This window comes from Schistocerca nitens, chromosome 5 (genome assembly GCF_023898315.1).
Source record: "Schistocerca nitens isolate TAMUIC-IGC-003100 chromosome 5, iqSchNite1.1, whole genome shotgun sequence".
Lineage (NCBI taxonomy): Eukaryota > Metazoa > Arthropoda > Insecta > Orthoptera > Acrididae > Schistocerca > Schistocerca nitens.
In genome coordinates, this window is record NC_064618.1 from 498,785,815 (window position 1) to 498,809,839 (window position 24,025).

Consider the following 24,025-nt stretch of genomic DNA (forward strand, 5'->3'; position numbering starts at 1 on the left):
GGTCTCACAGGCGTACCATAGTGTTTGTGTCTTGTGTTTTCGTTGAACGTTACCGTTTTTCCATGATGACGAAAGCTAGACCTTACATACAGCGTTTTCTATGCGAGACTGATGTAGGTGTTAAAGAACACCTCAGTTAATTCTCAGATGAAGACTTTAACGACAGTGATAATGATACTGATTTCGAGTATTTCGTGATCACAATACTAACTCGGAGAAGGAAATCGAAAGTGACGAAGAAATTCCAGGTGGTGACGATAGATCGAAAGGATGCAAAAAAGGGCAGCTCGTTTTGTATTATCACGTAATAGGGGAGAGAGTGTGGCAGATATGATACTCGAGTTGGGATGGAAGTCATTAAAGCAAAGACGTTTTTCGTCGCGGCGAGATCTATTTACGAAATTTCAGTCACCAACTTTCTCTTCCGAATGCGAAAATATTTTGTTGAGCCCAACCTACACAGGTAGGAATGATCATCAAAATAAAATAAGAGAAATCAGAGCTCGAACAGAAAGGTTTAGGTGTTCGTTTTTCCCGCGCGCTGTTCGGGAGTGGAATGGTAGGGAGATAGTATGATTGTGGTTCAATGAACCCTCTGCCAAGCACTTAAATGTGAATTGCAGAGTAATCATGTAGATGTAGATGAAGATAGAGAAGCGTACTTCTTCGCTAAGAACAGAAAGATGTTTTCGATAGAGAAAACAGAAGCCGCTACCTAACTAAGAACAAGGCGGCTCAACATCGTCTTGCAGTTGTCTGGACTGCAACAGATTCAAAAAAAGTCTCGGAGAAAATTTGCTGTTTTGGAGATATGAGCCTCAAACACAGAAACATTTTTTTTTTTTTTAAAAACGAAAACCATCAGTCTTTTGTTGTCCTTGTTTGACGTAGAAAGCAAAATATCCCTATTTACAGTGTGGGGTTCCGATTTGGTTGGAGAATTGTAAGAGGGTCTGTGTGAAATACATGCAGTCAGAAAGCAATCAAAATCTTATTCAGTGTCTCAGAAGGATAAATGTTCAAATGTGTGTGAAATCTTATGGTACTTAACTGCTAAGGTCATCAGTCCCTAAGCTTACATACGTAACCTAAATTATCCTAAGGACAAACACACAGACCCATGCCCGAGGGAGGACTCGAACCTCCGCCGGGACCAATCGCACAGTCCATGACTGCAGCGCCACAGACCGCTCGGCTAATCCCGCGCGGCTCAGCAGGATACAAAAGGCATTCACTTTCTTATTGATTTTTGAAATAAAAACTTTGGGAAATTCCTCCCTTGACGAATTATGAGGTGGAATAATACTCTAACGCTGAAACGATGAGTAGTAAACTCAAAGCTGATTCCAAGTACAATTTGACGTAAGTGAAATGTGTTTTTCCATAAAGTTCTGTTGCGAATCTGTAAAATTGTCTCCCTGATGATAATCTGTGTGTGGGTAGAAAAGTAATTATGCGCAGTTAATTTAGTAATACCTAAAGTAAAAATAAACTGAAAATTTTTCTGCGTTTTAGATTTCAAGGATTTGTAAATTCTGTATCGTACAAAAATGCAAATTGCCATAAATTCTTTTTCCAAGAAGCGTAACGAACAACAGGAAGTCACGAAAATATATATTCATTAAGACAGTCGTTTTATACATAAAAAATAAAAATGTGGTCTGAGAGTTGCCTTCATAGTAATTGTGTTCCTGTCAACATCCATAGTAGCTAAGGGTTAATATAGGAAGGTAATCATATGTTGTTCAGTGCAGGTGTTATAATAGTCATGCTAGTAGCACTGTCAATATTGTTGCAGTTGCTCTCAATATACTTCTGCTCCATTGTCCCACTTGTTACAGCCATCATTTTCTTAGAACTGCATTTAAATTCACTTAGGTTAACAGATCGTTGACTCGTCTGGAAACTACCATTGTCAACAGTAATTGTTTCCAGAATGGCGCCCCAGGATCGTTTACGTTGTTCGATCAGGCTCGTAAGTCATTGCAACATACCGACTCTCATTACTGAAAAATTTCACACAAATTCGATGAGGGTTCTTTTCGGACATTCCCGTCACTCGATCAGTTGTCACTGACTTCAATTGCCATCTCTCCATCTGCACAGCATGTTGTCTAACATTAAAAGTAGCATGCAGTTTGACCCCTTGCTCAGCGTTCCTTTGAGGGCCAGCGTCCTATTTTCAACTTATACGCACTAAAATTCATAGAAGCCATCTGTGCGCGTCCAGCGTTACTGTTTGTACTAAGTGGTGTCATTGTATAACCGTTCACTCCGAGATACAGAAGTGAAGGTGACCAAACAACAAATTCTGATGCTGCAATGTACGAAACTGAAAACAAAATCGGTACTGGGATACAGTTTTTATTAGTAGTATGCCAAGAAAAGATATAATCGGACTCCCAGTCATCTGTCCAAGGAAAGGAGAAACATATTTTAACGTGTCTTTGACGTGTAAGTTATTAGGAAAGGGACGGAGCATTAGCACATCTGGACAACAACGAATATCCTAAAACGAATTTTGAAAATTAATCCCCTCATATAACCCTGTAACAGATGAATCAGCATACCCGGGCCAGCATTTCAAACTTATTCGTCTCAAACTCTGCGTAGGCTCGTGACTATCATAGTCTGGTTTGAATGACAGTGTGCTTACAGTTAGGGTACACAACACGATGATCATTCACGACTTTACTAAAACGCTGAATGAAGATAAAATCTTCAGCACTGTATTTTTTTTTTTTTTTGGTCATCAGTCTGCTGACTGGTTTGATGCGGCCCGCCACGAATTCCTTTCCTGTGCTAACCTCTTCATCTCAGAGTAGCACTTGCAACCTACGTCCTCAATTATTTGCTTGACGTATTCCAATCTCTGTCTTCCTCTACAGTTTTTGCCCTCTACAGCTCCCTCTAGTACCATGGAAGTCATTCCCTCATGTCTTAGCAGATGTCCTATCATCCTGTCCCTTCTCCTTATCAGTGTTTTCCACATATTCCTTTCCTCTCCGATTATGCGTAGAGCCCCCTCATTCCTTACCTTATCAGTCCACCTAATTTTCAACATTCGTCTATAGCACCACATCTCAAATGCTTCGATTCTCTTCTGTTCCGGTTTTCCCACAGTCCATGTTTCACTACCATACAATGCTGTACTCCAGACGTACATCCTCAGAAATTTCTTCCTCAAATTAAGGCCGGTATTTGATATTAGTAGACTTCTCTTGGCCAGAAATGCCTTTTTTGCCATAGCGAGTCTGCTTTTGATGTCCTCCTTGCTCCGTCCGTCATTGGTTATTTTACTGCCTAGGTAGCAGAATTCATTAACTTCATTGATTTCGTGACCATCAATACTGATGTTAAGTTTCTCGCGGTTCTCATTTCTACTACTTCTCGTTACCTTCGTCTTTCTCCGATTTACTCTCAAACCATACTGTGTACTCATTAGACTGTTCATTCCGTTCAGCAGATCATTTAATTCTTCTTCACTTTCACTCAGGATAGCAATGTCATCAGCGAATCGTATCATTGATATCCTATCATCTTGTATTTTAATTCCACTCCTGAACCTTTCTTTTATTTCCATCATTGCTTCCTCGATGTACAGATTGAAGAGTAGGGGCGAAAGGCTACAGCCTTGTCTTACACCCTTCTTAATACGAGCACTTCGTTCTTGATCGTCCACTCTTATTATTCCCTCTTGGTTGTTGTACATATTGTATATGACCCGTCTCTCCCTATAGCTTACCCCTACTTTTTTCAGAATCTCGAACAGCTTGCACCATTTTATATTGTCGAACGCTTTTTCAAGGTCGACAAATCCTATGAAAGTGTCTTGATTTTTGTTTAGCCTTGCTTCCATTATTAGCCGTAACGTCAGAATTGCCTCTCTCGTCCCTTTACTTTTCCTAAAGACAAATTGATCGTCACCTAGCGCATTCTCAATTTTCTTTTCCATTCTTCTGTATATTATTCTTGTAAGCAGCTTCGATGCATGAGCTGTTAAGCTGATTGTGCGATAATTCTCGCACTTGTCAACTCTTGCCGTCTTCGGAATTGTGTGGATGATGCTTTTCCGAAAGTCAGATGGTATGTCGCCAGACTCATATATTCTACACACCAACGTGAATAGTCGTTTTCTTGCCACTCCCCCAATGATTTCAGAAATTCTGATGGAATGTTATCCATCCCTTCTGCCTTATTTGACCGTAAGTCCTCCAAAGTTCTTTTAAATTCCGATTCTAATACTGGATCCCCTATCTCTTCTAAATCAACTCCTGTTTCTTCTTCTATCACATCAGACAAATCTTCACCCTCATAGAGGCTTTCAATGTATTCTTTCCACCTATCTGCTTCCATTTAACAGTGGAATTCCCGTTGCACTCTTAATGTTATCACCTTTGTTTTTAATGTCACCAAAGGTTGTTTTGACTTTCCTGTATGCTGAGTCTGTCCTTCCGACAATCATATCTTTTTCGATGTCTTCACATTTTTCCTGCAGCCATTTCGTCTTAGCTTCCCTGCACTTCCTATTTATTTCATTCCTCAGCGACTTGTATTTCTGTATTCCTGATTTTCCCGGAACATGTTTGTACTTCCTCCTTTCATCAATCAACTGAAGTATTTCTTCTGTTACCCATGGTTTCTTCGCAGCTACCTTCTTTGTACCTATGTTTTCCTTCCCAACTTCTGTGATGGCCCCTTTTAGAGATGTCCATTCCTCTTCAACTGTACTGCCTACTGCTCTATTCCTTATTGCTGTATCTATAGCGTTAGAGAACTTCAAACGTATCTCGTCATTCCTTAGTACTTCCGTATCCCACTTCTTTGCGTATTGATTCTTCCTGACTAATGTCTTGAACTTCAGCCTACTCTTCATCACTACTATATTGTGATCTGAGTCTATATCTGCTCCTGGGTACGCCTTACAATCCAGTATCTGATTTCGGAATCTCTGTCTGACCATGATGTAATCTAATTGAAATCTTCCCGTATCTCCCGGCCTTTTCCAAGTATACCTCCTCCTCTTGTGATTCTTGAACAGGGTATTCGCTATTACTAGCTGAAACTTGTTACAGAACTCAATTAGTCTTTCTCCTCTTTCATTCCTCGTCCCAAGCCCATTTTCTCCTGTAACCTTTTCTTCTACTCCTTCCCCTACAACTGCATTCCAGTCGCCCATGACTATTAGATTTTCTTCCCCCTTTACATACTGCATTACCCTTTCAGTATCCTCATACACTTTCTCTATCTGTTCATCTTCAGCTTGCGACGTCGGCATGCATACCTGAACTATCGTTGTCGGTTTTGGTCTGCTGTCGATTCTGATTAGAACAACCCGGTCACTGAACTGTTCACAGTAACACACCCTCTGCCCTACCTTCCTATTCATAACGAATCCTACACCTGTTATACCATTTTCTGCTGCTGTTGATATTACCCGATACTCATCTGACCAGAAATCCTTGTCTTCCTTCCACTTCACTTCACTGACCCCTACTATATCTAGATTGAGTCTTTGCATTTCTCTTTTCAGATTTTCTAGTTTCCCTACCACGTTCAAGCTTCTGACATTCCACGCCCCGACTCGTAGAACGTTATCCTTTCGTTGATTATTCAATCTTTTTCTCATGGTAACCTCCCCCTTGGCAGTCCCCTCCCGGAGATCCGAATGGGGGACTATTACGGAATCTTTTGCCAATGGAGAGATCATCATGATACTTCTTCAATTGCAGGCCACATGTCCTGTGGATACACGTTACGTGTCTTTAATGCAGTGGTTTCCATTGCCTTCTGCATCCTCATGTCGTTGATCATTGCTGATTCATCTGCCTTTAGGGGCAATTTCCCACCCCTAGGACAAGAGAGTGCCCTGGACCTCTATCCGTTCCTCCGCCCTCTTTGACAAGGCCATTGGCAGAATGAGGCTGATTTCTTATGCCGGAAGTCTTCGGCCGCCAATGCTGATTATTTATCAAAATTTAGGCAGTGGCGGGGCTTGAACCCGGGACCGAAGACGTTTTGATTATGAATCAAAGACGCTACCCTTAGACCACGGGTACTCGAGCACTTTCTCTAGATTCCCTTAATTTATAACCGCCGTTAAAAACTCTTCGTTAGAGGCACTCTAAGAGAATAAAATAATGCCAAGATATTGTGGACCACTGCTCACATGCATGAAAATTTAATGAGACAGCCACATCCAGAACACACTACAAATTAAATTTAACATTTAACTGGGTCAGAAACGAAGTGTCTGGACATATATGGACACAGGAGATATGCGGTCACGTAGTTTTACGTAACAATAAGCAGCTCTAGCAGCTGCAAGGAGTATTATTTGAGCTACACACAGCAGTGACTTCCTAGCTCTGGGTGATTAGTACGGATATGTACGTGTGCGCTGCTCAAGTGTTGCACAGTTTCAAATTTAATAATTAGTATGTTACAGGTCTGAAACGAATTTTGTCTTTAGGTTTGAAGATGAGCCCCAGTCACGATCGGGTACTAATACTCTCAACATCGATTAATGTCTTGGTGAGTAAACATTTTGTTTATTCATTCTTCATGTGACAGCACAAGACTTCACATATATTTAAAACAAACAAAAATTAGACAGTACTCTATCACATTTACTAACAATTAGTGAAACGGCCTTTTTAAACACTGCTGATAAACTTGACCGGCGCGTTGCATACATTGCTTCAGAAATGCGTAGTGTGCCTATCGCTATGGAAAGTATTACAACGACTAAAGGCAGGCCTTCTGCTCATTGCATCAGTTATGCGTATCATAAATTTAGGGAATCTAAAGAAAGTGTTGTTACATGGGTACGATTTCGCGAAAAGTCCGATTATTGCAAAGGGAACATGCTTTCGATGACGAGAAGTGATTTACGTGTCCGAACACCTCTGTGGAAGGCCTGACGATGCAACTCTAGAAGTGAAGCAATTGGTGACGACGAAGGAAGAAAGTTGGAGGGGAAATTACCCCGTGATTTCCCCAAATCGTTCTAGTTAAATCCCAGGATGGTTCCTTTGAAACGACCGATTTTCTTTTCACAAATCCTTAAAACTATCATAGCTTATACTCCGTCTCTAATGATGTCGACAGAACATTAAAAAGCCTAATCTTCCTTCTTTCTTAAGAAACTACCAGTTATGCGAGATTCACGTGGATGACATGGGGAATCTTCGTGATAAGGGTTTAATAATGCCTCACTCAGAAAATCTGGAAAAGGCCTTGCATTGTCAGCGGAGTCCGGTAACCAACAAGAGCCCACCAACTATTTTGAAACTACTCTTCATGAAGATCGCTTAAAAATCGGCGTTGGCAGTAGATTTATTCTAGAAGACGTTAGGTCAGAGGAGAAAATAAACATCTGTAGTGGAAGCAGAGGAATATAAAGCTCAAAAAGTCTCCCAGTTTTTGTGGATGGAACATTTAAGAACTGCAGCAAGTACTTTGCACGAAACATATGTTCTTCCCATTGTATTTGCTCTGCTCCCTAGTAAGAAGAAAGACATCTGTGTTCGTCTTATTCGTCTGATTAAACAAGCAGTTCGTCAGTGGTGAGGATTTTGAGGCAGAAGCGATATCGGCCCTTTGTCAAGTTTTCACCTCAATGGTCCGCCCCCGGTAGCTGCGTGGTCAGCGCGACAGACTGTCAATCCAAAGAGGCCGGGTTCGATTCCCGGCTGGGTCGGAGATTTTCTCCGCTCAGGGACTGGGTGTTGTGTTGTCCTAATCATCATCATTTCATCCCCATCGACGCGCAAGTCGCCCAAGTGGCGTCAAATCGAAAGACTTGCGCCAGGCGAGCGGTCTACCCGACGGGAGGCCCTCGTCACACGCCATTTCCATTTCATTTCACCTCAATAGAAATTTGTGGATATTATTTACATATGAAGAAGAGTTTATGGAGAATAGTTCAAGATCTTGGTTTAACTGACGAGGAACGTCAGAACGAAGATTTAAGACTCCAAATCAGCATATGTGCAGCACCACCATTTTTAAAACCTAAGGACATAATTTAATTGATGGGTTGATATTCATGCGCAAGCTCCTAGTAACAAAAGACTTTCTAAATTTTTTAATCACTTTGTGCTGCCTAAATAGCGACGATATCACCAACGCTACGAACGACGAATGCTGTCGAATGAAACTACAAAATAAGTAATTTTATTGGAAAGATCGTCCTACAACCGACTGTTTGGTGGAATGCTTGAAGCGGAGCTCACAAACTGCATGTACATGTAGGATGGAGATGAATCTTGAAAGGAGAAAGAGCGAGAAGAAATACTTTAAGCTGGACGACAAGGTAGAGAGAACTGCAAAAAATTATGAAGAGATTGGGACATTATATCCTGCTTCAAAGCCGTTACCCACATTCATAACGTGGAATAAGATCTGGTCACAAGTAACATATTTAAAAGCTATGGAAACCACTGAGTCTTCACAAATTATTTGGTTAAAATTATTAATTATATAGAAGAAGTATTATCAGTGTTAATTTTAAACTATGTTAATGAATAAAGTGTACTACAGTTCTAGCATAAAAATGATGACCGCTACAGAATGTGAATAATGTGAATCTTTCACACTGCTGATAACAGTGAATTCCCAAAGTGAGTAAAGAATTTCAAAAATAAATGTAACAAAATATACAAAACTTGTGCTTGGTTCCTGTTTAGCTTAAACACATCCTTGAAGTGGTCTATCTTGTAACTATTTTTTAAACGTTTACTTTTCATCTTTTTCAGTGGCGATATTATATGTTTTTTTTTTACAGTTTGTTGGTCTTTAGTTAACCTGAATTAAACTTACGCTTGTTCCTCATGGCTGTTTTCTGAATCTGCACTCTTATCGACATTGTTTGATAAGTCGAGGGTATCATTACCACCACGAAATTGCTACCAAATATGACATGGTGGTGTTTCACATGAAAAGGGCAAATTGTTCAAATAATAGTCCATATTTTCTACTCTAGAAACTAGCGGAAAGTCTGACATATGAGTATATGCATCCATGCATTCATGCATGCATTTTGAGCGAAACAGAGACCTAGTTCCCATTTTTTGAATAGCATTTTTATAGAGATTCTACGGTAGCATAAGTCTATTAAGTAATAATTATATGTAACACTACGAATGCGGTTAATAAATGATTCTTTGGACACATTGCTTCCATTTAAATATTAAAACACAGTCTGAGCTTGTGGAATTAAATCACTGCTTTATTTCATACTGCAGTTGCGGAGAACTGTCTTCACTTCGAATAGTACATCGAATTTGTACAGCAAGCGGTCGTCTGTAAAAGGCAGGTCATTAGATTAGATTAGATTAGATTAGATTTACTTTTATTCCAATTGATCTGTAGTGAGGAGTTCCTCCAAGATGTAGAACATCTCAGAAAAACAATAATACATGACAAATATTTACAACTAAAACAAATAAGCTAATGTACCTTCCACAGGTCCCAATTGGAATGATCGCCTTTTTTTTTTTGATTAAGACTATATGAAAGAATCATTTTACAACACTCATTTACTAAGAACGCATTACTACACTGAATTTAAAATAAAAAAGTGTTTTTTTTCATTCATAAGGTAATAAACATATAACAGAGTTACTACAATACTTACTTACAATGAAAACATTACTGCACTGAAATGCAGAAGTTACTCTGTACTTTATACACACACACACACACACACACACACACACACACACACACACACACACACACACACACACACACAAAATCAGTTGGTTCTACTGAGAAATTAATCAGTGGAGTAGAAGAAGTTGGTCACCAATAAATCCTTTAGGCTTCTCTTAAACTGAATTTCATTGGTTGTTAAGCTTTTTATGACTGCTGGGCAGTTATTGAAAACGTGTGTTCCTGAATAATGCACACTTTTTTGTACAAGAGTTAGAGACTTTAAATCCTTGTGAAGATTATTCTTATTTCTGGAACTGATTCCATGAATTGAGCCGTTGGTTTGAAAAAGTGATATATTTTTAATGACAAATTTCATTAAAGAATAAATATATTGGGAATCAGTAGTTAGTATCTCTAGTTCCCTAAACAGGCCTCTGCAGGATGTTCTTGAGTCCACACCACATATAACTCGTATTGAACGTTTTGTGTCCGGAAAACGTTAGCTTGGCTTGATGAATTACCCCCAAAAATAATCCCATATAACATTATGGAGTGAAAGTAAGCGCAGTATGCCAGCTTTTCCATTTTTATGTCCCCTATGTCTGACACAATTCGCTTTGCAAATAGAGATTTGTTTAGACGCTTCAGCAGTTCTGTGGTGTGCTCCTCCTAGTTGAATTTATTATCAAGCTGTAATCCCAAGAATTTAACACTGTCCACTTCTTCTATCTGCTTGTCATCATATGTTAGGCATATATTCGTGAGACACCTCCTACAACTTCCGAACTGCATGTAGTGTATGAATGGTGGGCTCCATGTGGTTCCCAAGTCATGCAGCGACCGTAAACCATAAAATTACCAAATATGCAGCAACCAGTCGCAAAATCATGTTTTATTTATTCGCTTTTGCAAATCGATTTCAACTGATTAACAGCCATCATCGGTGCTTTCAACCAATATGTGCCCTGTCAAACATAAAGTATATGTTTGACCTCTGCTTAAGACAGTATTACTACTCAGGACTGATTAACAGCCATCATCGGTGCTTTCAACCAATATGTGCCCTGTCAAACATAAAGTATATGTTAGACCTCTGCTTAAGACAGTATTACTACTCAGGACACATATTGGTTGAAAGCACTGATGATGGCTGTTAATCAGTTGAAATCGATTTGCCAAAGCGAATAAATAAAACATGATTTTGCGACTGGTTGCTGCATATTTGGTAAATGTAATTGCATGTAGTGTGTTTTTTCAAAATTTAGTGACAATGAATTGGCTGGGAAACAGTGATTAACGCCCGCAAATTTTCTTTCTAATACTTGATTTGCTATTTATTGCAATGTCTGTATCATCAGCAAACAAAACAAACTTGGCATCTGGCAATGTTACTGATGAAAGGTCATTGATATACACAAGAAAAGGTAAGGGCCCGAAGATGGAACCTTGTGCGATCCCACAAGTAATTAGTTCCCAGTTGGATGATGCCTGATAGCTTAATACATGTATCTTTCCTAATAATATCTCTTGTTTCCTGCCAGAGATATAAGTTTTGAACCATTTTGCAGCATTTCCTGTTACACCATAATATTCTAATTTACTTAAAAGTATATTGTGATTTACACAGTCAAATGCCTTTGACAGATCACAAAATATACTAGTTGTATGCAGTTTTTTGTCTAATGAATTTTCACTGTAAGTGTATATAGCCTTCTCAATATCAGTCTGCGACATTATGATCCAAAGAAATCTAGACATCCAACTGTGGCAATACTTAGTTACCTGCCGACCCAAACCTAAATCTGTGTATATTTACGACTGTTATTCCTTTTTTTAAATATACGGTGCGGCATAAACAATGACCAGTTTTAAATTAGGAACCATTTTTTAATACGGTCGCTGTCTGACAAAGGTGGTGTCCGCAAATCTCCGGCAAACCATACTGTCCACAAATCTCCGAATTGCTCTGGCATTTCAGAAACAAAACAACATTTAAAACCCCATACACTAGACTAACAGGCAACGAAAATAGAAGTCTGATAAATTATCCTGTGCCTCTTTGTCACGACAGAAGATATATTCATTTAAAACGTGGCATGCACAAATCTCAACAACACAAGTACAGCAAATCAATGCGCTCCTTGTCTGGAGGATATGTACCCGATGCGGAAGGCCGTTAAAATGACACCATTTCTCCTAAGTAGCCAGAAGGCTGATCACTACCATCGGATAGTGTGCCTTGTCCTCTGCTTCCAGGCTACCCTTCCTCATACCGACACCTTACCCTTTGTCTCTACTACGAGGTGATGTCATACAGGACAACACACGCATGTTCCATTGTGTTACATACTGACATCCTTAAGGGCCCTTTTACACTCTAAGATTTGTCTGAGCAGACCGTCTGCACATCTGTTCTGCAGCATTCAATTCGCATTTACACCTTCCAACCAAAATGCAGCTGTCGCGCTTTCCTGAATCAGTAAACCAAGAGCGCAGAAAGTATTTTCTGGCCGTAGTCAAATTAAGTACATTTGTTAATAAGATACTTATTCCGTCTACTGCTGTTATTTCAGAAGTTATAAAAAGAAAAATATCAGTACAGACAAGATGGACAAAAGAGTGTCTCATAAAACGTGTAACGTTTTCACATGTAAATCTTTTAAAGACAATAAAAATTTAAAAAGAATATTGGTTTAACAGCCTAGGACAAAGAGACATTATTTGTGTGGTTGCAGTATGTTACATCGTATATAAGGAGAAATGACACTATAATGAGCAAATCGACTATGCTTATGAGAGACTTATGGTAACAATGAGATACTTGGCAACCAGCATACGATTTGAAGTTCTCTCCGTTTCATCATCTTTATAGTTGAACCGTATTATTCCGGAGAGATGACGTCCCATATATGAAGTACTAAAGCAGTTCATCTGGTCTGCCTATATTCAAGCGCCGCCAGATTTGGTGCAGGCCGATCACGGGCGATAACACAGGCGAATTTTTCCGTCAGCGATTCATTTACACGCAACAATTTGTCTGTGCAAAAACTGTCTGCATAGATAAGTCGGTGCAAATATAAGGATGTATAAAGAGCCCATAAACTGCTACATCAGTGGAACTGCACTCTGGGAGTCATAACAGACGAGAAAATGTCACAGTTCGAATAGGTCTCACCTGCGCTAGCATAATCGAATGAACCTTTGCACTGAAGTGCGATTTCGTTTCGTTAGCAACTGTGTAATGTGGGTACTTATTCTAGAATTGAGAACAACGGCTTAAGTTGAAATGACAAGTTTAATGTCCCAAATTTTAGCACAAAATTTACAGCTTTTACACAGTTTTCAACTCGACGACATAAACACAGCGCAAAGGATAACGCATCTCGCTAACATCAGAAAGTGAAATAATCCTATACACAACACTATTAAATACTAAGTCTCTGAAAGAACATTAATCCTAAGCGCAGTAATATGAAAGTTTAATTGGAAGTTTCCTTACAAAACTGCTCCTACACATACGTTATGATGTTGGTCAGTACTACGAAAACCGTCCGATTCCGGTTCAAAGTTCGGTACTATTTAGGATGACAATCAAATCTATGGTGGATGGTTAGTAATATGATAAATTTTAGCGCAAGATTACCCAAGGCCGCTCGAGTTTACAGTGGACGCAAGCTGGTGAACTAACAAAGTTTACACCTCTGCACGCGGTATTTACCTTAGGCTGTGACGAGCTCCCGACTGCAAGGCTGCTCTCTTCCACTAAAATTCCTACAAAACTGATCAGTCCTTTGCTGAACTTTCCAACAGAAACTTTCCCTATGTTTCTCGTGTGAGAAAACGTGTACTCAGCCCTAGTCTTAATATGTGGTGATGTACACGCGCATGGTTGGAGCATCGTGCATATTGTAGTGCCCTCTCAGTTCTCGCAAGAAAAATTAACTAATTTGGCTGGTTCGTTTCTTCACAGTTGGAGCTAAACGTTGCCACAGCTAATCTCTATCTGGATTGCAGCTGCTGTGAATGCAATGTCCACACAAATTTCTTCTCTGCATCGTACACAGCAATAAGTGCTCTGTTCTGCACTTGACGCCAGTTCAGAGAAGAGTCCCCAAAAATTTCTCTCTTATCCTACTCATGGCAGAACTTCCTCCCCCACTTTGGTTAATTCGTTCTTCACGTCACAGCCTTTTTCGAGCAATAGGAGCGTTCCTCTTATTTTATGGAAACTCTCTCTACCAATCGCAATGTCCATTCTATCAAACTGTGTCGAAAAATCAGTATTTTTCTCCTTCCTAGTGCGTTTCCGCCAATTGGACGTTTTGTGCCTGTTCTATACGTCTAAAGTACATTGACCTTTCTGTGTGTTGCACTCAATGGACACGTGATCGAAATGCGTTACTAGTTTTTGTTTGTACCCCATTGGAACTCCGAAACGCAGCTTTCTAAAGCTTTCTCTCTGTCCCTTGTGCAGATGTGCCGCTACACACGGTCCTCCCTCCTGAATCACCTGGTTTGGGTCGCTGACCTTCCTCCTACCACCTCTTTAAGTGGTTTCCGTGGTAACTCCTGCATCGCCCCTTCGCTATGCCATCGGCTGCCTGGATTTTCAAACTAAAAACGACTAGCATTGCCTGTTCCACCTTCCGCTCAAAGACATGCATTGTATAGGAACAGTGTGTTAATTACTGTCTATTGACTGTCATCCCTTTTTGCGTTATATACTGATAGGCAAATGTTCTCATAACCGCCGAATTACATTAGGTGTCATATTCACCTTCTCATTGCGATGTATAAAGCTCTCATGTAAGGTGCGAATCTGACTATTTATTCTGCCGCCTTACAACTGTTTGGGACAGATTCAGATAATATCAAAGGACAAGCTGATCAGACCCACCCAGTTATCAATCTGAACCAGCAAACCCTAACACTGAATTAACGCAGGTCAAGTTAACATTCCTTCTTCTCGCCGACTGTCCCCTTCATTTCAACGTAGCCGTTGCATCCCCCATCACGAACGATCTTGCTGTATTCACACATTTAGATCTGTCATGCAACTCTTCCTTTCCACCCTCTGCAGCTGCAATTTTCAGCCTCGACTCGTATTATAATATGAGTGCACCCATTCTGTCTCTTCGATTCACCATGTTCTTACCCGCCTCCGTAGTCAAGGTTGATAATGCACGCCTGTACCATGGTGCTCGTCTCAGAGGTGAGCCAGTTCGAATCCTGATGGTGGATGAAATTCTAACTGCTAGCGTTTGGCCTGCAAGAGAAGAAGACGTGGTGGCGTAAGGTTACTGATCGCCAAGCCTTTGCGCCAACTTCTCCATAGTGTCTCAAAAAAGTCTTGCTTCCATTACCAAGTGCAACATCAGACCTATCTCCCTGGTATCCTTACCTTTCCAAAAGCCAAACTGATCGTCTTGTAACAAATCATCAATTTTTTCCCGTTATTCAGTATGATATTCTTGTTAGCAACCCACATAGATGAGTTGTTATGCTGATTGTGCGATAGTTTTCGCCCTTGTCTGCTCTTGCCCTATTTGGAATTTTGCGGATGACATTTTTCTGAAAGCCTGATGGTATTCCGTAGATGATATACAGGGTGTCCGAAAAGTCTTTCCCTGATTACATAAATTGATAACTCAGGCTAGAAGTAAGATACAAATATGAAACTTGTGTCGAATTGTTTACAACTATCAAAGTTTTTTTCTGTTTTAGGTGAGGTCATGGAGTGCACCAGAGGCAGTTCAAAGGTGAATGTTTGGTGTGCGCTATTGCACGATCGAATTATCGGGCCATTCTTCTTTGCTGAGGCTACCATCACATCTGCAGTGTATCTGGACATGTTGCAACTGTATGCTGTTCCTCAGCTGCTTCAGTATCACCCCGATGTCTTGTTTCAGCACGACGGTGCACCGCCTCATTGGGGTTTGGACGTCCGTACCTATCTCGTTATGACCTTTCCTGGGCGATGGATTGGTCGTGATCGGCCAACGGTTTGGCCTCCACGCTCGCCTGACATAACCCCATTAGACTTCTTTTTATGGGATTATGTCAAGGACGAGGTCTACCGAACACGTGTATCAGATCTTGAAAACCTGCGGCAACGGATAACCACAGTCGTTGAATTGATCCCTCCAGTGATGTTGGTTAATGTGTGGATGGAAATTGAATATCGCCTAGATGTGCTGCGTGCTACCAAGGGTGCTCATATGGAAATTTACTGATGTGTGAAAAAAACTTTGATACTTTGTAAACAATTAGACACCAGTTTCGTATTTGTATCTTACTTCTAGCCTGAGTCATCAATTTATGTAATCAGGGAAAGACTTTTCGGACACCCTGTACATCAGTCTGAACTGTCGTTTGGTTGGCACTACACCTAACAATATAGAAATTCTGAAGAAGTGTCTTCCGCCTAGCCGGCCGCTGTGGACGAGCGGTTCTGGGCGCTTCAGTCCGCAACCGCGCTGCTGCTACGGTCACAGGTTCGAATCCTGCCTCGTGCATGGATGTGTGTGATGTCCTTAGGTTAAGTTAGGTTTAAGTAATTTCAAGTCTAGGGGACTGATGACCTCAGATGTTAAGTCCCATGGTGCTTAAAGCCACTTGAACCATCTTCCATCTAATTTGATTGCAAGCGTTACAAAGCTCTCTTAAACTCCGACTGTTATACTGGATCCTCTACATCCTTCACATCGACACACGTTTCTTTTTCTGTCGTGTTATCAGGCATTTCCTCTTGCTCGAATAGTAGCACTCAGTTTGTAGTCAAACAATCATCAGCCCCGTAGCTCTCACATAAGGAGTGACACCTATGCGGTCATAGATATTTACCGAGGTAGATGACGCAGTGGGCAGCAAACAGCACTCGCATTCTCAAATCCGCGTCCGGCCATCGTTATTTAGGTTTTCCGTAACTTCCCTGAACCGCTCCTTTGAAACAGTGCGGCATATTTCCTTTTCCATTCTTGAAATAAACTGTCGGAAAAAATTAGTACACCCCTTTAGAGGTTTCCAATTCGCTTAAGATGTATTGTTGCGACAGTTCATATCGAGTGCATGAAACGATTACAATTACAGATCAACAGAACAGGTGGTTTTGAGATACCAGATATCGACCCATGATGAAACGCCCACATCAGTAAACGGTATAGCCTCCATTGGCGGCAATGCAGGCGCTGACTCTGGCATTCAGTCGATCGTACAGATGGCGAATACTGCCCTGGGATGCGTTATGCCTCGCCTGCCTAATCTGTTCACATAGTTCGGTGAGAGTTGTTGGTTGGCAACTCTCACGATTCACTTCTTATCCCATCATATCCTACATGTCGACTGGAGACAAGTTCGTGCTAGCCAGGGAAGATGCTGCTCGTCTTGCAGAGCACATTGAATCTCATGGGCAGCGTGTGGTCGAGCACTATCCTGTTGGACCAACACATCACCTTCTTGTTCCAAGAAGGGGTCTAACAACATTGTGCGTGTACCAAACGCTGCTTGGTGTCACCTCCAGACATAACGTAGGTGACCAAGCGTTGTAGCTTGTTGCACCTCAGACCATAAGGCCTGGGGGCCAGTGTGTCTTGGACGAATGCCCTCTACGAGACAGCGCCCAACATATCTACATCGTTTGTGCGAACGACCATCACTTTCAGGCAGAATCTGCTTAGACGGCGCTCCGTTCCATTTCTCAAGTGATCGTCTGAAGAGCCGAGCAAGTCATTGCTGTGGCGTGAGTGGAAGACGGCCTAGAGATTTGTGTGCCTGTAGTCCCACTGCTAAAACCAGTTCGCAACTGTTCACGTTGATACATCTGGACTCACGAGCCCTGTATTTGTTGCGTAGTAACTGTACGATGCGCCCCTGCTGCACTTACAATACCACGATCTCGGCCGTAGTCTGTGTTGCGTGGACGTCCAGAACCTCATACACGGGTGTGAGAGTGTTCACGTGACCACTGATACCACTGACGCAGCACGTCCAACTTGTGTGACGGTTCTGCGAAAGCAGTCGGAAGACCGCAATTTGACACCTTTCAAATTCACTCATTTGGCGGTAGGAGCCACGAGTGCGACTTCATGAAGTAGTTGCCTGCTCGATTCATACGTTTGCATCACACTGAGCGTTTCCTATTAAAGGGTAGCCACTGACGACGCTCTGGTACCAACGCTATCTGATGGCGTAAGGCGTTGAAACCATTATCCGTACAATACAGGGTGATTCAAAAAGAATACCACAACTTTAGGAATTTAAAACTCTGCAACGACAAAACGCAGAGCTAAGCACTATCTGTCGGCGAATTAAGGGAGCTATAAAGTTTCATTTAGTTGTACATTTGTTCGCTTGAGGCGCTGTTGACTAGGCGTCAGCGTCAGTTGATGCTAAGATGGCGACCGCTCAACAGAAAGCTTTTTGTGTTATTGAGTACGGCAGAAGTGAATCGACGACAGTTGTTCAGCGTGCATTTCGAACGAAGTATGGTGTTAAACCTCCTGATAGGTGGTGTATTAAACGTTGGTATAAACAGTTTACAGAGAATGGGTGTTTGTGCAAAGGGAAAAGTTCTGGACGGCCGAGAAGGAGTGATGAAAATGTAGCACGCATCCAGCAAGCATTTGTTCGCAGCCCAGGAAAATCGATTCGCAGAGCTAGCAGCTGCAAATTCCACAATCAACTGTATGGAGAGTCCATAACTACCTGAACGTCAACTACCCGAGGCGATGGATCGGCCGCCAGGCAGCCCGTGACAGAGCACTTCATCACTGGCCTCCAAGAAGCCCTGATATTACCCCCTGCGATTTTTTCTTATGGGGGTATGTTAAGGATATGGTGTTTCGGCCACCTCTCCCAGCCACCATTGATGATTTGAAACGAGAAATAACAGCAGCTATCCAAACTGTTACGCCTGATATGCTACAGAGAGTGTGGAACGAGTTGGAGTATCGGTTCAAAAAAATGGCTCTGAGCACTATGGGACTTAACTTCTAAGGTCATCAGTCCCCTAGAACTTAGAACTACTTAAACCTAACTAACCTAAGGACATCACACACACCCATGCCCGAGGCAGGATTCGAACCTGCGACCGGAGCGGTCTCGCGGTTCCAGACTGTAGCGCCTAGAACCGCTCTGCCACCCCGGCCGGCTGGAGTAACGGGTTGATATTGCTCGTGTGTCTGGAGGGGCCAATATTGAACATCTCTGAACTCGTTTTTGAGTCAAAAAAACCTTTTTAAATACTCTTTGTAATGATGTATAACAGAAGGTTATATTATGTTTCTTTCATTAAATACACATTTTTAAAGTTGTGGTATTCTTTTTGAATCACCCTGTATATAAGAAACTATCAGCTTCGATTGCGGTAGTGAAACCAATCTTTACCTAGGTTTCAGCCCAAGTAACTGGGCCTATTCAGGCTTTTTTGTTTTATTTCTAGTTCATGCCCTCGTAGACATATTATAGAATCAGGTTTATCTTCTGAAGAAGGCTCAATTACTTGGGCAGAAACCTAGGTAAAGGTTGGTTTCATTACCGCAATCGAGGCTGATAGTTTCTTATATATTAGATTGCTGACTCGGCTGCAATGTTGAAAGTACTATCATTATCAGTACCTCTACTGTCCCCCAGGTGGCATATGTCGTCATCGGATCAAAATCGACGTAGTCTTTCCAGGTGTACTGATTTTTTTGCGGTACTGTTTTTCAGGTTTGAGCTCTGTCACTAATGACCTCGTTGTCGACAGTACATTAAATCGTATTCTTCAGTCCGTCGCAGATCTGGAAGCAAATGGATGTTCATCCCATCAGATTGCTCTGCTGGTCGGTCTAGGTTGCATACGTAGTTGCTCCAGTTTATAGTTAGATAACTTGAGTAATGAGTCCCAGTTGCGGCTGACCCCGCAATGTCGCTGAGGGAGAGTCCGTCTGCGGCGGTGTATCGGAGCCGCGGCTAATTCCTTAAGTAAGCCGGCAGGCAGTTGCCTCTTTTTCACGTCCGGCGGTGGCAGCGGCGGCAGGATTAAACCCGCGAGCAGAATTCATTAGCAGAAAGAAGGCGTCAGTCAGAGCGCTTTACTTTTCTGGAGGCGCCTGTATTATTTATCAGGCCTGCAGCGGGGCGCCCGCTAATAATACATGCCGGATGAAAGAGCTAATTGAGTTGTCGTTTTGGGATCCACACATTCACGGGCGACTCCTTAATAATTCGCGCCCGGCCGATGAAATATGCAGTCTCACCGACACCTTCCGCAGCGTGGGAGGAGGGACCGCGAGGCGGCGAGGGGCGCTCTTTCCACCTCCCAAGTTTCCGCCCTCTTTTTATTTTATTTCACTTCTTTTTCATCCGACATTAAGGGCCTCGGGTCTTAGCCATCAAGAGTCTGCCGGTATATGTGAGAGAGATAAGAACAGGACTCGGTGCATAATTTAAATTTACTTTTAACGCCGTGTACGTTAACACGGAGAGCACGCGCGAGCGTCCGCGAGCGTGCGCGCCGCTCGTGAAATTTTATAACGTTCTCTCAGTGGACAGGTAAAAAAGTTTGTCTTGCCGGGGTGTGGCCGGGGGGAGCGGCAGTGGGGGCGGGGCGGGGGTGGAAGTCCTGGGCCGCGCCGCGCGGGGGTGGAAGATCGCCCACCCCCACACCTCCGTCGCTTTATGGCGACGCCCAAACAGCGCAAAAATTGAAACTAAAATCCGGGAAAAGGCGGCCGGCGAGCACTCTTCAGAACATTCGCCCCGCCACCGCCGACAATTTCTCGCGGCGCAGTGCTTCTACTCGGCCGTGCAGTTCCTCCGAATAGCCGCGCACCCTTTCAATATTTCAGACGCACATTCACCTCCGGGTCGCAGTCAGAATTAGCTAGGCGGCGCAGTAACACCAAGTAGAAGTGCAGTGCACAAGAATGGAGAAGTGACGAAGTCACGCCGAACCTTATTGCTTTAAATCGAGATAGAACTGCCGAATATTTTAACAATAATTATCCATTTTATTGGCTGTTGAGTTTAGTGGCTGTGGATTGCATAGGGTAGCCATAAAAGAATGACCCAGTTATAAATATTAATAGTATCAACTGTAAGCGTTGAAGAATACTAGATAGTGGACGACGTATGAGGAATGGCTTAACTGTCCACGTGCTATATAAATAGTTCTAAATATAGCATTTACTCTCCATAAAATTCTGTATCTGAAGAATTAACAATATATTTCAAACAGCTGTAATATAATATACAACAGTCACATGTGTAGAAAGAGAGATATTTATAAATGCCTTATGTCTAACACCAATAAAAACTGTAGGAAATGGGGGAAAATCTGTTACTAGGCTGAATTATCGACCAAAAAACTTCATGTGTTCCTATGTGCACTATCCTCTTGGCGCAACACTTCCGCCTGCTATATAGCATGAAATGCGCTTTGGGTGTAAACGCAGAAGAATGGATCAAATGGCTCTGAGCACTCTGAGGCTTAACATCTGAGGTCATCAGTCCCCTAGACTTAGAACTACTTAAACCTAACTAACCTAAGGACATCACACATATCCATGCCAAGGACAGGATTCGAACCTGCGATCGTAGCAGTTGCGCGGTTCTAGACTGAAGCGCCTAGAACCGCTCGGCCACAGCGGCCGGCTAACGCAGAAGAGAAACCTCATTGTTCGAATATGTCTCACCTTCACTAGATCTCTCAAAATAGCATAAACCTTTCAATCATATTTTTTAATTTCATTCATCATAATCGATTTTTTCTGAAAGCCTGCAGCTATCTCATTCATGATTGAAATGGTGAAAACGGCACCATTTTCCTAATTTTTCATGCTTTGCAGAACACGTTTCGAGAATTTTTTCTTATTTCAAGTGCATTTGTTTACAAAAATACTTTTTGTGCGTCTGCGTTTATGATCTTCTGCTGTCGTGGACTGAAGTTTTTTTAGGATATACTGCAACCTGAAAATCTGATAAATAAACCTTAGAAAGTTTTTTGTATGCAAATGTTAGAAACAGTATTTCTGTCTATCTATTTACAAGTATTTTCCCTCCTCCATTATAGCAGCGGTTTCCATAAATATGTTCCTCATAGACTCTATTCAACATGTACAACAGGGTAGAATATAAATACAATCAATAATAATAGTTAAATATATTCTGTAATTGACAACTTTATGTAAATAATGTAATCCACAGTAAATGTAACAGCTCTGATTGTACACAAACTCTTTGTGAAATTCTGCTGTAGTAATACATCTATAACACGTTTTAATTAGAAAAACAGAAAATGTAAGTGACGATTTGCGTGTGTGGTACTTTGAGTAATGGAGCACAAAAGTGCCACCGAACTAGGTGGCTAAGTGGTTAGCACACTGGACTCGCATCCGGGAGGACGACGGTTCAAACCGCGCCCGGACAGGCTGATGTAGGTTTACCGTGCTTTCCCTAAATCGCTTCAGGCAAATGCCGGGATAGTTCCTTTGAAAGCGCACGGCCGACTTCCCTCCCCATCCTTCCCAACTCCGATGGGACCAATGACCTCGCTGTTTTGGTCCCCCAACCCAAATCGCGAGCCCGCATCTCGTGGTCGTGCGGTAGCGTTCTCGCTTCCCACGCCCGGGTTCCCGGGTTCGATTCCCGGCGGGGTCAGGGATTTTCTCTGCCTCGTGATGGCTGGGTGTTGTGTGCTGTCCTTAGGTTAGTTAGGTTTAAGTAGTTCTAAGTTCTAGGGGACTGATGACCATAGCTGTTAAGTCCCATAGTGCTCAGAGCCATTTTTGAACCAATCCAAATCAACAAACCAACCAGCAAAAATACCATTTCTAACATTAGCATATATGAAACATTCAAAGTTCTATTTTATCCGATTTTAAGATTGCAGTATAACCTCAAAAAGAAAATTGCAGTTCAAGAGATGCAGAAAATCACACTTGTAAACGTCACTGAAATATTTATGTTAGCAAATCCACTTGAAAATGAAAATAAATTCTCCAAACACGTTGTGCTGAGCATGGAAAACTACGCAACTGGTGCAGTTTTTCATCATTTAAATATAGTCAAGTAGTAGCAAAAGTAATAGAAATGCATTCTCATTATCACAATGAAAATAGTGATTGAATCCGAAATTTTAAGAAAAAGAATATCGAGAGGAAACCACTAGACCATGAAATCCCTCTGACGGAATGTCTAAAATCGAGGCAGCTTACAACCACGTTCTTTTCAAGCTCGCTCCCTGACCAACATCGACTAATCCTCACGCAGTCCATATCTCTCCATCTACTTCTATACTCCGTGAGCTGTCTTATTGTGTGTGGCCGAAGTACTTCTGGTAGCTTCATATTTTCCCCTCTTTCTTGTTCCGTTCGCTAATGGCGGGTGCGAAGTATGAGTGCCCATAAAACTCAGTATGACATCCGATTTCTCCGAATTTCTGATAATAATCATTTCGTGGAACGTATTTTGGAGGAAGTAATATGCTTTCCGATTCTTTTTGGAACTTTCGAACCGCTCTCTTGTAGCATCTGCCCCTGGAGAACATTAAGCATCTCCGTAACGCTCTCGCACCGACTAGACGATCCCGTGTCGAAATGCGCCGCTATTTATTGGATTTTCTGTGTCTCTTCCATTACTAATGCTACTTGCTAAGGGTCCCAGTCTGATGAAAAATGCACGAGGATCGTTCGAAATACTGGTATGTAAGCCACTTCTTTCGTGGATTTATTACAGTTCGTTAAGATTCTTCTAGCAAAAGCCTGGCAGCTACTTCTGCGAAAACTTGTTTTGTATGGCCATTCGACGCTATCCGTATAATAAAAGTAAATATAATCTAAAATTTTGAGCCTAAACTATGTCAAGTCAAACATAAGTCAAAACAAACAGAACATTAGATGCTTAAATGAAAGTTATGAACTTCTGATTTCTGTAGGTGAACCACAGCATGCAAATCGTGTAAAAGCTACAGGTGTTTATGAATATTATTTGACAACAGATGTAAAAGTCCTCAGTATGGATGGATATAATTTAGCATCCAGTTACTATAGATCACGTGTCCAGAAAGGATAAGCTGTTGCTTACACTACGAAGATATACAGATAAAACATCGAGACCAATAGATTTTGCAGTGATCAGCATTTTGAAGCATGTGCTCTAGAAACAGTTTTTGAGGGAAAATCTTATAATAGTCAAAATATACAGGGCTTCACCTGGCAATCCTGAATTATTTATGAAATAACCTGACGCATTATAGAAATTCTTGCCTTCAAAACAGAATGAGATGGTATTTAAATATCTTAGAGGACACGTATTCTAGAGTTATACTTGAGCCACTTGTCATTTCTAACAATCTAGCTAACCTCATACAGCTTGCAAAAGATTT